This window comes from Triturus cristatus, chromosome 4_1, assembly GCF_964204655.1.
Source record: "Triturus cristatus chromosome 4_1, aTriCri1.1, whole genome shotgun sequence".
Classification (NCBI taxonomy): Eukaryota; Metazoa; Chordata; class Amphibia; order Caudata; family Salamandridae; genus Triturus; species Triturus cristatus.
The window spans coordinates 4,635,585-4,650,250 of record NC_140585.1 but is presented as its reverse complement, the minus strand read 5'-3'; the positions used below and the strand labels follow the sequence as shown (position 1 = coordinate 4,650,250).

Genomic DNA, 14,666 nt, shown 5'->3' with positions numbered 1-14,666 from the left:
CGGCATAAGAACAAAAATACAATAGGTCTCGCAGTTGCGAGAGTTTGAGCTATTGGCAATGCTTTTTATTTATGTGTTTGAAAACTTGCAAGCGGTGCGTAAACATGCACTATGTAGGTTTTCTGAACACAAATAAACTGCATGGTCATATACAATGTCAATAGCTCAAACTGTTGCAAATGCGAGACCTCCTGCATTGGAAATGCTTATTATGCAAAGGCATGAGATACCTGACTAACTCACAATTGCAACAGCGTTTTTTGGACGCTGTCCAGTGGGCTTATATGCTGTGTTTGGCAATGGTCCAGTCCATTCCCAGTTATAACATTCAAGTCAGCCCTTTCATCCTTGTATGCCTCTGTTGCTCCTGTAAAAGCAACTGTGAATGTGTATAAAAGCTGCAGTTTGAGTGTCTGATATCGGCACCAGAGGAAGAGATAAAATTACACATGGTGTCCGGGGCACAAGAATATAGGAGCTGAGCTGAATCGCTTCCATCTATTTACAGTTAGCTGCCTTTACAGAAGCTCAAGGAGGCAGTAATTTGACCCGGAAACCAGGGGTGAACCTGGGTGCCTGTAGCCCTTTGGAGTGAAAGAAAAGCTTTTCAGGCTGCTCACATTTGTAGTTTACGGAAGGAAAAGGAAATACAGCAATATGCGCACAAGACCGCACGGTGTCTGCAGCGCTTTCAAGCAAACTATTGTAGGATGCGGGGGAGCAGTAATCAGCTAAAATGGGGCGGCAAGCAACTTCATATACTTTTACAGAGTGCTGCAAAATGCAAATATTGGAAAATAACTACTAAAGCGTCCAGCCAGTTACAGTTTGGGGGAGCTCTGAGGGGGACATAAAAGCATTGGGTGTCTTCCGACACCGGGATCTGAGACTGAAAATGCAGCTTTTCTAAACATTCACAGTTGCTTCAATGGGAGCGCACTATTACACATGATGTCGGGGGCACAAACATATAGAAGTGAAGCAAAAAAGTTTCAGTCTATTTACAGTTGCCTTTACAGAAACTGAAGGAGCAACACAAACGTGACCAAAACAACATTGGATTGAAAGTGAAGTTTCTCAAGCTGCTCACATTATAAAGAAAGCGAAAAGAAATACTGGAATGTCAGCCTAAGACCACACAACGTGTCTGCAGCGCTTTGAAGGAACAGAAGATGGGAGGGTGGGAGGCAGGGGACAGCAAGAAACTACAGGTTATACATCTTGATCTTGAAGGTAGCCTAACACTCAGGAAGCCTCAATTTTTACATACGCTTGCATTCATATTTTTTCAGTTCAGACTTCACCCTTTCATCTGAAATGCTTCAAACGACTCTTCATGTCGTTGATGAAAACAGCGATGTCTTGGAGATAGATCCCACCGTTCCTAGGCCCCCACAGACACACATGAGAACTGCAGACTGGAACCTTGGTGCTTCCAGAAAAAACACACAGACAACACGCACTCATTTTGCATAAAGTGTAACTTGAGAAAAGGGGCGTTTGTTTATGCAATAACAAGTAGTCATTTCTCTGAAGTATTTACATTTTAAACAAGTTAGGACTATTGACTTTGTCAATCGTTGTTAGTTGCATAAGATAAATTAGCAGTAACTGTGGCTTGTATATAATATTGAATGAAAAAGCATCCACTTGAAGCCCTAGTGACACCACGACAATGTTACTGCTCCTGAGTTTCAAAAAGAGGCACAAGAATCCAGAGCAGACATGGCGAGTAAGTTGGCTGAAGAGGTGGGGGTGGCAAATGGTGTTCACGGGCGCTTTGATGTCCTCAGTGGCCGCGCGGCTCACTGAAAACATCAAAGCGCCCGCGAAATGTAAGTGATCGCAATCGCGATCACACTTCAAAGCGCGGCTGTGTGACAGGCGAAAGTGAAAGACGAGTGCTTTCAGGCTGCCAAATGGTGCGTGCGCCCGGCACACATGCACAGTAGTTGGCGGCCTGAAAGCACTCGTTTGCACTTCCAAAAGTGCTTACTATAAGTCTCGCCAGAACAGCGCTAAAGCGCTGTCTCAGGCGAGACCTAAAAACGCAGGCTGAAATGTATAGTGGTGACAGGGCTACTGAATTTGTAATTAAAATACCTATTTAAAAGTGTGAAACTTGCGAACTTCAGGAAAGTGCCTGGTAACAGCGTGGTGACAGACATGTGATAGAGCTAATCTGTTTTCACTAGGACATGGCCTTGGCTATGCAAACTGGGGCTCACTAAAAGGTTTACAGTAATAATTGTGAAATTGGGCACAGCGTGTTTTGATATTTTTGGAGGGTTAACCAACAGATATATATAGTTCTAATCCTAGTTCCCCAGTGGCTGTGTTCACATTTGTAATGGTCTAAAGCGTAAACGCAGAGGTGAGCACTTGTTTGTTTTTATAGCATGAAGTGCGCCTGGAGACCGGTCGTCTGGGCGCTGTATGATTTGTAATCTAGCATGAACTGCGAATGGTGACAGGCCCTCTTTTTTACTATATCGTAAACTGCGCCTGGAGACCAGTCATCTGGGCGCTGGCAGTACACTTAAATGACGCAAGAGGAGAAAAAAAAAAAAGACACAAGTTCATGTATCTGGATGGATATAGTGGGGAGGGACAGTCCAGTGAAAGATATCCGACACAAGGCCCGTTTGTCGTAGGCCCTTGCCCAACCCATCCGCCAATGTGTGACTTTAGTTAACTTTTCAAGAATTTTACGTATAGTATAAGGTTCCGTTGTGTTCCCGCTTTACACCATGAGATGCGAAATTTGGGGAGCGTTAAAGCGTTTGAATTAGCGGGGTACAAGGTTACGGGATGTCGAATAGGAGGCAACAATTACCAGGTTTCCTTGGATTTACTTTAGTCAAAAGAAACAAATTGAGATTTCTTAATGTTATCGAAATATCCTATCGGTTGTAGGAATACCTACGTGTGGTGAGCAGCCATTGAGCTGGGTGTGGAAATATCAACGAATGGCCCCGTTTTTAAATAGCACTTAACTCATTTGGCTAGTCGGGTTTCTAAGATCATCCAATACCTACAGATAATGGAACTGTCGTACAGGATCACACAACGAGCCCAAACGGCGGAGCCGGGATTACCTGGATAAACATAGACCTGAAATTAGTATTAGTAGTGCCCACAGCACTTCGAAACTGCGTGACTGGCAGGAAGATGTGGTTTTTTTAGAAACCGTAAGTAGGATGTGGAGATTAGACACGTGATTTCACATACCCTGGTTTCAAAACCTCTGTCGACATGCACACATTATAATACATACAGCACTTGTTATCCTAGTTTGTCAGTTTCTAAGTGCTGTAAACCACGGGCATTACTATTACCCAATTCAACGCTATTGATTATATCGACCTCTGGAGGATGAACGGCTCAGATCGTCTTGTGAGCTGTAGGTCTCATGCACAGATGTAACCTCGAGACACCCGCTGCCGGTCTGGGAAGCCTGGGAGAGATCTGAGGGGACATATCCTGGTCTTGGACAGGAGTCCGGTTTAGTGACCAGCGGTGCCTGGGCTGTGTGCATTTTGACCAGCAAATTCAGATTTAACAGTTTTCAATTAGCGCCACTAAAAACATGTTGAGGAACGGTCAGGAATGGGCCCCCTCAAAAGTGCTCGGTAGCACAAATAAAGCTTTGCCTCACAGAAGTGCAAAAGGATATTATTAGTTTTTGGGGCAAAACAGATGCGAGAGCCACGCCTTCTTGGGAGACAGTCTCGGCTATTACCAGAGCAGAGGTGAGTGGTCCTATCCCAGACATCCAGTAGGTTTTTAGACTGTAAAATACCAGGGATTGCCTGTATCCAATGCAGCAGTTGTTAGGGTGTGGACTTGTTGTGATTATGGTTACGCTTGTAACTCTTGAACTACATGTCCCATAATGCACTATGAGGGTAGATGACTTGTGTACCTTCCCACATTGCACAGGGACTCTATCAGCTGACTTGAACAGCATATAAGCAAGCAGGAGCTGCTCCCAGGTGCTTTGCTTCCTGGTAATTGGGCCGCGCCTTATCCTGTGAACGTTCTCTTACTTTCTCCTGACAGAGGACGCCGTGTGGAATCCCTGCTGTTGGTGCAAGTTTATAATTGCAGAGTCTGCTTTGAACTTTCCTCTTCGAGCGCGAGGACGTGCTGATTGTTCGTTCCTGATAACCCTATCCTTTTTTGCCGTATCGCGAGGTAGCGCTGGGACGGCTGCTTGTTTGAACTCCTGGTAATAGCGCGAGGAAGCGCGGTGTATTCCTGCTTGGTAAACTCTCCCCTGGATGTTGGAACGCGCCGTAGCATTCAAGAAATCAGCTGTCTTGAATTCCCGGCAATAGAGTGAGCACGCCTTAATCTGAGACAACGTTTTGCTTTGCTTCTCGAGCGTGAGGAAGCGTTCGCAGTGCTACGGCTCCCAACGGAAAGAGGGGAATTGCGGTAACTGGATGCCATGTATTTATTTTTTATTGATTTCATCGCCACAGTACTGAGGCACGCTATGACAAAAATAGCAACAAGTTAATAAAAGCGCTAGACACGCTAAACTGTATCCTTTGTGTTGGACACTGCACTGTGGGAAACGAACTGTGACGCTCTATGTATACATACGGAGAGAAGAGACGCCCTGGTCTTTATTGCCTTTTTGCCTAACTGACCCCAAGTAAGTGCATTCTGGACATTGTACAAGGCGTCTTACTATTAGAGTCAGAGACACAAACCTGTTTATCGCATTGAGGGTACGCCGGATATCAGTTATACCTTTTCTTTCACTTAATGAACTGGGCACTTACTATCCTGATGAACCACGTATACTAACGCTCCTGGATTCCGTTCAAGACGATTACGGAGCTCATTTAAAACTTACTGGCATACATTCCCTGTGTAAGTGTGAGAAAGTACACAAGGGTACCTGTTAAAATAAGAAGTTAAGCACCCTTGATATAGAAGACATCTGTCCTAACCTATACCTTATTATTTGTCTTCCTTTGCTGCAGGTTCATGTCTCGTCTCCTCCTGTTACCCCACAGAACGAAATAGAAACCTCCAGGTGGCTCATTCCTGTCTCTTCGCTCCTCAGATATATCTCCCTGTTCTTGCTAGTTTAATAGCCAAGGGGTGAGTTGTCTCTGGGGAGAGGAAAGGCTCATTCTTCGCTCCCGTGGATATTGGCCTGCTCTATAATACTTTCCGAGTTAATTGTTCTTACCTTCATAATAGTTGCTTTTGTTGGCGTGGCGAGAATGCCCCCCTCCCCCACCACACACATACAAACACGCCCCCTCAGACCCATGGTGGGGGTGGAGGGGGGGCAGTCTGCTGCCTACCACCGTTTTGCAGGATGTCCACTTAACATGAGATGTCAGTTCCTGGCTGTGGGGTTTCTCTGCGCTAGGGACTTGTGCACGAGGACATGTTTAGATGCCTATAGGCTGCGCACGAGGATGCTTAAACAGGTGTTATCAGGAAGAATTAGTCGGTTAATGCTCGCTTGGATTAGATCACGTGATCGCCATCTCATCTTTAACCGACTCAGCTATATCGCTAGCGGGACCTGTGAACGGAAAGGGACCGGTTTTTTACATCAATATAAACTGGGCACTAAAAGTCCTTTGACGGGGCGTTTTGCTAATTTTTTTGATTCACCTTTGCATGTATGGTACGTGTATTTGGGTTGTCCTAATGCCTAGAGCGAGCGACCTCGAAGCTGGGGAGCCGGGTTCGATAGCCACAACTGTAACTGGGCAGAATGTCCTTTGAGTGTTTTTGTCAGGTTTGTGCTTTTTCTGCAATATGCACAGGACTTTTGGCCAATTTCATTGACTAAGACGCACACGACTGGTTGATCTTTTGCCAAGTAGCAATGTCATAAACCAACTGTACCCGTTCTTCTGGGATTCTGTCTGTTTTGCTTTCAGATGAAATTTCCCCCTACCTACTCTCCTCCAGACATTAAGCTGCAGAAAAGATAATGACCGCATACAGGGCTTTAAGCGGGTTGAACAAAACTTTGGGGGGGGGGGGGGTCTCTCAAAGGGGCGTGGCCAATGTAATTAAGGCCATGGCTTAAAAACACGCAAGCTAAAAATCTGTGCTTAGCTTAGTGTTCCGCCCGACTTGTATTTTGCTGCTTCTGTCATTGCATCCAGATATGTCATACAACTACTAACATCATACCTACTAGTCAGGACTATTGGCTTTATCAATGGTTGTTAGTTGCATAAGATAAATAAGCAGCAACTATGGCTTGTTATATAGAATATTGAAAATGCTTCCACTTAAAGCCCTGGTAACACGGCAATGCTGCTGCTCCTGAGTTTAAAAAAGAGAAGGGAAATCCAGAGAGAAAATGACTCCCTTTAAAGGATTTCACTTCCCCTACCAGCTCACCTGGCATGACGTCATGCCATAACTTATCCACAAGTGAGCACGCGCTCATCGATGTGCCTGCTGTCACTGCAGTCCAGAAAAAAAACGGAGCGCCAGGGCACAAAACCGAGCCCGATAGAGACCCGTTTCGAAACCCCAACTTAAACCCCTGACCGCATACATCTTCACAATAGACAAACAAGCATTGGCATAGCCAATAGGTCTCACCTTTGGGACCTTATAAGTGTTTAGCCATGCAACATTTGCATAACTAAACACTTATAAGGTCACAAAAGCAAGACCTATTGGCTATGCCAATGCTTGTTTTTCTTAGGCACGAGGAGAATAAATGATTTGCCCAGAATCACAGGATGTTGAGCGTCGTTGCCGAGACTCGAACCCGGTTCACCGTCGACCGCTCTAGCCGTTAGTCCACATCCTCTGCCCTAAATTCCCCTAGTTCTTGAGATTATATCAAAGGAGAATTACTAAAAGAAATCAGAGTGCGCGGGGAGGGGGAGGGAGTCCATTGAACAATGACATCCACAATAAATCCTAAATTCAATTTGTCATTTTATTATTTTCTTTCGCTAAAACTTATTGTGAAACAGACCCCGGCTTTAAAAGCGACGTTAGATCAGAAATGAAGCGGGGACTGCACCGACCTGGAGTGTGTGGCAAAGATTCAACAGGAGCCGGTCCCAGCCATGGACGCCGAGTCCTTCTGCTGCGAGAATAGAACCACCGGGACCTTCTCTAGGGGTATATATAGCGCCTCCTCGAACCGAGAGATCGGGTGTCAAGGCGCTTTATATGGCAGCAGAGCAGGCATGGGGGAGCGGCCATCTTTAAAGGTCTCCAACGCAGACATGAAAGACGGACTACCGCCCGTAAGCCGCGAGTGGAGCAGCCATCTTTAAAGGTCTCCTCCGCAAACATGAACGACGGACTACCGCCGGAGGCCGCGGATGGAGCGGCCATCTTTAATGGTGTCCTTCATGCTGGCGGCTGCTAGTTATCACAGGAAGGCTTAACTCAGCTCTCTTTATTTTTTATTTATTTATTTTATTTATTTAATGCGTTTTTATATAGCGCGGACTTTACCCGAAGGTGTCAGAGCGCTTCACAATACCAGCAGTAATGATACATAAGGAGCAAAAATACAAGTGAGCATGTTACAAAATCAAACGGTACGTTACATGAGGCAATAGTGACAATTGTGCAAGTATCAAGGGCAAACAAAATACAAGAGGTAGCAAACGATTCGTTACAAAAGGAAAAAGTGACGTGTGCAGGTTACAAGAGCATACAAAGTACACGTAGAGGTAAAGAGAAAAAAATTGCAATAGATGGCCGACACTCAGAACACTAAAACAAAAGTTACGTTACATGAGGCAGTGGTGGCCGTAGTGCATGTATCAAAAGCAAACAAAATACAAGAGGTAGCAGACGATACGTTACAAAAGGAGAAAGTGACATGTGTGCATGTAACAAAAGCGATCAAAATACTAGTAGAGGTATAATACTGCAATATATGGCAGACACTCAAAACACAAAACACACTGGGAAGGCACTTCTATAGGCATGGAGAACAGAATTTCCTATAATGGAAGGACTTCCTTCAGAAAATATATTTGCGAACAGCTATCTAGTTAGAAGGGCGCGAGCAGCGAATTTCACCAGATAGTGTGTTAGCTTAAAGAGAAAAGTGAGAAGTAAATGGACCGGTACGGTAAAGTCAAGTATAGCGAAAACAATAGTGGTGAAAGAGAATAGATTACATAGTGCAAGTCACTCAATAACAATGTCAATAGGGTATCCCTTCCTTAGTTCTGTGTTTGACTAAATACCCACGTTTCTATTAAGCTATACAGCACATGTAAAAGACTTGGGGGCATATTTACAAGCTGGCGATAAAAAATTATTGCCGCTTTTGCGGCCGTTTTCAGCCGAAAAGCGGCGATAATTTTATCGCCTAATTTGCAAGGTGACGCTAACGCGTGAAACCTTGCTTTAGCGTCGGGATTCCTAACGCCCAGCTTTGCATCTCTAATGAGATGCAAAGTGGGCGTTCCTGACCTAACATCAAGCCCCACACTATGAAGCATAGCAGCAGGAAAAGTAGCGATAACCGCTACTTTCCTTACACCTGCTTCAGGACTGACTTAGCCATGATATCCTATGGAAGGTGGATATCATGGCTAAATTTGTGAGTCCCTATCAGCAAGATAACGCCACTCTACGTGAGATTATTGCTGGGTTTCCAGCGATAATCTCACGTTAGGCAGTTAGCGCTAGGATTTTTATCGCTTTTGAGATAAGCGTTGCTAATAGCACGCTATCTCAGCGATAAAAATCCATGCTAGCCGGCGATAATTATCCTAGCGCTAAGTGCGCTTAGTGATAATTATCGCCGGTTGTTGCTGATATGCCCCTTGACTCTTTATCACAATACACTTTAAACAATGATTACTTCAAACCTGTGGCCATATTCTTTCCAAAGCTTACATATTTTCACATAAATGCCTTTGAGCAAGATTCATGTTTTTGGACCTATACATCCTATAGAGTTGTTGTCATCTAAGAGGTCTTTGACATGTAATGAGAAATTTCCTAGTTAGCACGAAGGAAAGTTTCAATTCTAATAAGGAGGCGGAGGCGAGGATTATGCAATTCTTTCCTCATTTTTTATTAACCAGCATGTTTAAAGACACAAGAAAAAACATGACAAGACCACAACTCCCATGAAGCTCGGGAGTAACCATGGCCACGAACAGTTCAATCATAGTAGATAATGAAGTCCATAAACAGTTGCAGCCACCGTAGTCCTTCCTCTTTCTCTGCTGCAGGAAGTTAAGCCCTGTGGGTCCTATTCCGTCTTGAAGTTGGAACCTAGGAGGATATATATAAGATATTGCGGATTGACTATGAAACCGCAACACATACCAACATCAATCAGACTGTGTATGGTATCAATACAATTGTAAAATCCTGTCAAAGCAATAAGCAGTAAGCATACCATTGTGCGAGAATGCAATAACATGATATAGCATACGAACATAGAAAAAATATATACACAACAAAGTATTGAACATCACTAAGATCCAATGACAAGAGAAGACTAAAAAGTTACTTCCCTGGTCCGAAAAAAACTCTGAACCCACGCTGTTCTTAGAGCTACTACGAAAGCTTACCAAGGGTGGGAGGCATAAGCGAAACATGCCCGGGGGGATAATCCTCGCCTCCGCCTCCTTATTAGAATTGAAACTTTCCTTCGTGCTAACTAGGAAATTTCTCATTCTACAGCAGGAGCGGAGGCGAGGATTATGCATGTTCAAAGCCTACTTACCACCAATGCGGCCGCCTCATGGATTGGTTTAAAGTAGAACTTTTTAAAAGTTGAATCTGAAGACCAATCCGCCGCATTCATAATGTCCTCCAATCTACCCCCTACCTGAATGGCCTTGGAAGCCATTGCTCCCCTGGTAGAGTGTGCGCCAAATTCACTAGTGCCAATACCAGCCTCAGTCATAATCCACCTGACCCATCTTGCAATGGTCGGTGAAGACACCACCTTGAACGGTTTCTTAATGGCAATCAGGAGTTGCAGCTCACCCGGATGCCGTACCTCCAATGTCATATCCTCATAGGCCTTCAGGCACCTAACGACGCACAACTTCGTGGAATCTTGAAAAGCAGGATAATTTACTGACCTTGTACTCGTTTTGGTTCTCCTCGAGATGTTGAAGGTAAAAATCCGTGCGGTAAGATCCAGAGCTCTTACATCTGACGCCCTCTTACATGAAATAAGGCAGAACAGCATTGCCAGTTTCGCCGAGATTTCCTTTCTAGATAGATACGGATTGTCTTGCCAGGATATCAGCAAATGTAGGACCAGATTGCACCCAGAGGCCCTCAAAACGAGGCTCAGAGGGTAGAGAAATCCTAATGCCCTTCAGGAGCTTACACACCCAGGGGTGTTCTCCTACCGGATTGTTGTCAATCGGAACATGGCCTGCCAAAATGGCAGATCTGAAGGAGTTAATGGTGCAATAAGCCAGTCCTTCTCGAAAAAGCTCAGTTAGGAAGTTGATGACATCCGAAACATTGGAGCCCACGGGATCCAAATGCTTCTCCATACACCAACGTACCCATCGCCTCCAGTCTGATCTGTACCTCTTGATGGTCCCCGGGGTCCATGCCTGCTGGATGAGGAATTCAGCATCTTGCGAAAGAGATCCGTCCGACCAGCGTCACCTGAAATCCTCCACGCCATAAGATGAAGATGGCCCTGGAGCAACAGGGGATGAGGATTGCCCAGGGGGTCCAATAAGACTCCGTCAAAGAACGGTAGATGTATCGGAAGGTCCCAACTCAGCTCTAGGAGAGAAGGGAACCACGCTTGAGAGCGCAAAATCGGGGTTATCAGGATTAAGGAGGCCTTCTGTCGACGAACCTGTGCCGCCACCCTCTGAATGAACAAGAATGGTGGGAAGGCGTAAGCCCGCATCGACGACCATTCTTGGAGAAAAGCGTCCACCGCCTCCGCCCCGGGATCCAGTCTCCAGCTGAAGTATCTGGGAAGCTGGGCGTTCAATCTGGAAGCAACGAGATCCACTTGGCAGGGTCCCCAAGAAGCCATCAGCGATCTGAAGACTGTTGCATCCAGCCTCCAATCGCTGGCATCCCGGAAGTGCCTGGAGTTCCAGTCCGCAACCGAGTTCTGAGTTACCTGGAGGTACTCGGCCGTCACCGAAATCTGACGTTGAAGGCAGTAATGCCAGAAGTCCTTGGCTAGTTCCACCAGAACCCTGGACCGCGTGCCACCCAAGCGGTTGATGTATTGCACCACCGTCGTGTTGTCCATCCGGAGGAGCACATAGCAAGACACTTTGTCCTTCGTGAAGGACCGAATAGCAAAGGAACCCGCCAGGAGCTCCAGACAGTTGATATGAAGGGAAAGTTCCTCCTCCATCCACCTGCCCCCTACGGAGGTCGAGCCGCATCGGGCCCCCCAACCGAGGCGGCTGGCGTCCGAATCTATCACCAGATCCGGCTGCGACCCAAAGATCGCTCTGCCATTCCACGCCTCCATGTGGTCGATCTACCACTGGAGCTCCACCATGGATTCCTGAGTCAGATAGATCAACTGAGAATAGGTAAGGCCCCTCCGCAGATTGGACGCTTTCCGCCTCTGTAGTGCACGGTAGTGCAGGGGCCCAGGAAAGATTGGCCTGAATCGAGGATGATAACAAGCCAACAATCCTGGCCAGCTGCCGCAAGGAGATCCTGTCCCTCCTGAGGACCTTCCTCAACTCTTTCTTGATTTTGCCAATCTTCTGCTCCCCCGGACAGGTCACCCCCGAGCACACTCCCCGTGAGTGAGCCCGTCCCCTGGTGCCACCTCTGCCCTGAGCTGTGCCCTGCGCCCTCTGTTGTGCCCCGACCGCCGGATCCGCTTGGTCTGTGGATCTCCTGTGCCCCCTGCCACCAGCTTGCTTCGCCGCCTTTTTGTTTTTTCCCGCCGTTTTGCCCAGCCCCCTGTGCTCCCCCCCGTCGCCCAGCCCCGGCCGCGTTTCCCGCCACCTCCCCGCCGCTGCCCCCCTGCGGCCCCGCCCCCTTCCCTCGCTCGCCCTCCCCATTCGCCACCCCGCTCCCCCTCCCAGCTGCCCCTCCCTCGCTCCGCCCCCCCACTCTCCTCATATGGCAGAGTGGCCAACGCGCAGTGTGCACGCGCAGCGGGCGCGCCGATTGTGCGCCGAAGGTGCGCCAAAGGTAAGCCCGTCTGCGCCCGTCCGTGCCTGGCCCGCGCCCAGCGCCCGAACCCCTGGCCCCCGAGGACCCCAGCCCACCCACCAGACGTACGACGCCGCCACCATCAACGCACTCGACACCGGCCGAACCCCGGGATGCCACCAAGCCACCCCGAGACGCACCCACGGACCCTTCAGCTGCCTCACCTGCAAGTTCGCCTGCATCCGGACCTGCCCCGCAACAGCACCCGCCAAGCCGAACACCAGCAGCAACCACCTCAAGTGCATCCTGCTCAACACCCGCTCCGTCCACAGACACGCCATCGAACTCTGGAACCTCCTCGACACCACATCTCCAGACGTGGCCTTCCTCACGGAAACCTGGATGAACGACTCCTCAGCGCCCGACATCGCCATCGCCATCCCAGAGGGATACAAGATCACCCGGAGAGATCGCGATGACCAGACTGGAGGAGGCATCGCCATCGTCCACAAGAACACCATCCGCTTCACGACCAACACCGACGACACCCTGACTACCGCCGAACACCTACACTTCCAGATCCACACCGACCCCAAGACCACCCTCAGAGGCACCCTGATCTACCGACCCCCGGGACCACGCACACCGTTCAGCGAAGACATCGCCGACTTCATCAGCCTGCACGCCCTCCCCTCCGCTGACTACATCCTCCTGGGGGACATCAACTTCCACCTGGAGAACAACAACGACCGCAACACCACCACCCTGCTTGACAACCTCGCCAACCTCGGACTCAAGCAGCTGCTGTCAACCCCCACCCACCTCGCCGGACACACACTCGACGCCGTCTTCTCATCCAGCAAAGACATCACCTTCAGCCACGCCACTGGACTCCACTGGACGGACCACAGCTGCGTCTACTTCACCTTCAGAAGAACCACGATCCACCACCACCAGCAACAGGATGCTCGAAGAAGCTGGAACAAGATCACAGCCGACCAGCTCGCCGCTTCCCTGAGCCAGCACCCTCCAGCCAGCTCAGCGAACCCTAGCCAGTCCGCCGACAACCTCACGAAGTGGATCAGCACCTGCGCGGACGAACTCGCCCCACTGAGGACCCCGCCCAGCAGACCCGGCAGCAAGAAGGCCCCATGGTTCACCGACGAACTCAAGAGCTCCAAGAAGAACTGCCGAGCCCTCGAGAAAGCCTGGAGAAGGGAGCCAACACCGGACAACATGACCACCCTCAAGCTCGCCACCCGGAAGCACCATCAACTAATCCACGCCACCAAGAAAACTGCATTCAAGGACCGGCTGGACAACAACGCACACAACTGCAAGGAACTCTTCAACATCGTGAAAGAGCTCTCCAACCCCAACGCCGGAAACAACGACATCACCCCATCGCAAGACCTCTGCAACTCCCTCGCCTCCTACTTCCACAACAAGATCGCTGACATACACAACAGCTTCATCCCACAAACAACGCCCCCCACGACCGCACCAACGCCCCCCACCACCACCCTCAGCACCTGGACCCCGATCAACACAGAAGACACCATCTGCACGATGAACTCTATCCACTCCGGATCTCCGACCGACCCCTGCCCTCACCACGTATTCAACAAGGCCGACGCTGTCATCGCACCCCACCTGCGGGACATCATCAACACCTCCTTCGACACCGCCACCTTCCCTGAGAGCTGGAAGCACGCCGAACTCAGCGCTCTACTAAAGAAACCAACAGCGGACCCCACCGAACTCAAGAATTACCGCCCCATCTCGCTCCTCCCGTTTCCAGCCAAAGTCATCGAGAAGACCGTCAACAAGCAGCTGGCCGCCTTCCTCGAGACGAATGGATCCCTCGACCCCTCACAGTCTGGCTTCCGAGCCAACCACAGCACCGAGACCGCCCTCATCGCTGCCACTGATGACATCCGAGCCCTGCTGGACAACGGAGAAACAGCGGCCCTCATCCTCCTAGACCTCTCCGCGGCATTCGACACTGTCTGCCACCGCACCCTAGTGCAGCGCCTCAGCAACGTCGGAATCCAGGAGAAGGCACTGGAATGGATCATCTCCTTCCTCGACGGAAGGACACAGAGAGTCCGCCTATCACCGTACAAGTCAGAGGCCACCGAAGTCATCTGCGGCGTCCCCCAAGGATCCTCACTCAGCCCCACCCTCTTCAACGTCTACATGAGCCCCCTTGCGGCCATCGCACGCCAACACAACCTCAACATCATCTCCTACGCAGACGACACCCAGCTGATCCTCTCCCTGACCAACGACCCCGCCGCCGCCAGAGCCAACCTCCACGAAGGGATGAAAGACGTAGCCGAGTGGATGATGACCAGCCGCCTGAAACTGAACTCAGACAAGACGGAAGTCCTCATCCTGGGCTCCTCGCCCTCCGCCTGGGATGACTCCTGGTGGCCCCCCGCCCTGGGCACCGCACCCAAACTGACAGACCACGCACGAAACCTGGGCTTCATCCTGGACTCCTCCCTCTCCATGACCAGACAAGTCAACGCCGTCTCCTCGTCCTGTTTCAACATCCT

General features: G+C 49.2%; 1 protein-coding gene across 1 annotated transcript in view; it reads right to left on the bottom strand.

The window, feature by feature from the left end:
* LOC146839260 (uncharacterized) overlaps positions 1-7,238 on the bottom strand; it is a 183,851-nt gene extending 176,613 nt beyond the window's left edge. The window contains 1 exon segment of the mRNA XM_085651305.1: positions 7,035-7,238. The gene's annotated coding sequence lies outside the window, so the exon portion shown is untranslated.
* Positions 7,239-14,666: the final 7,428 nt, after the last annotated feature.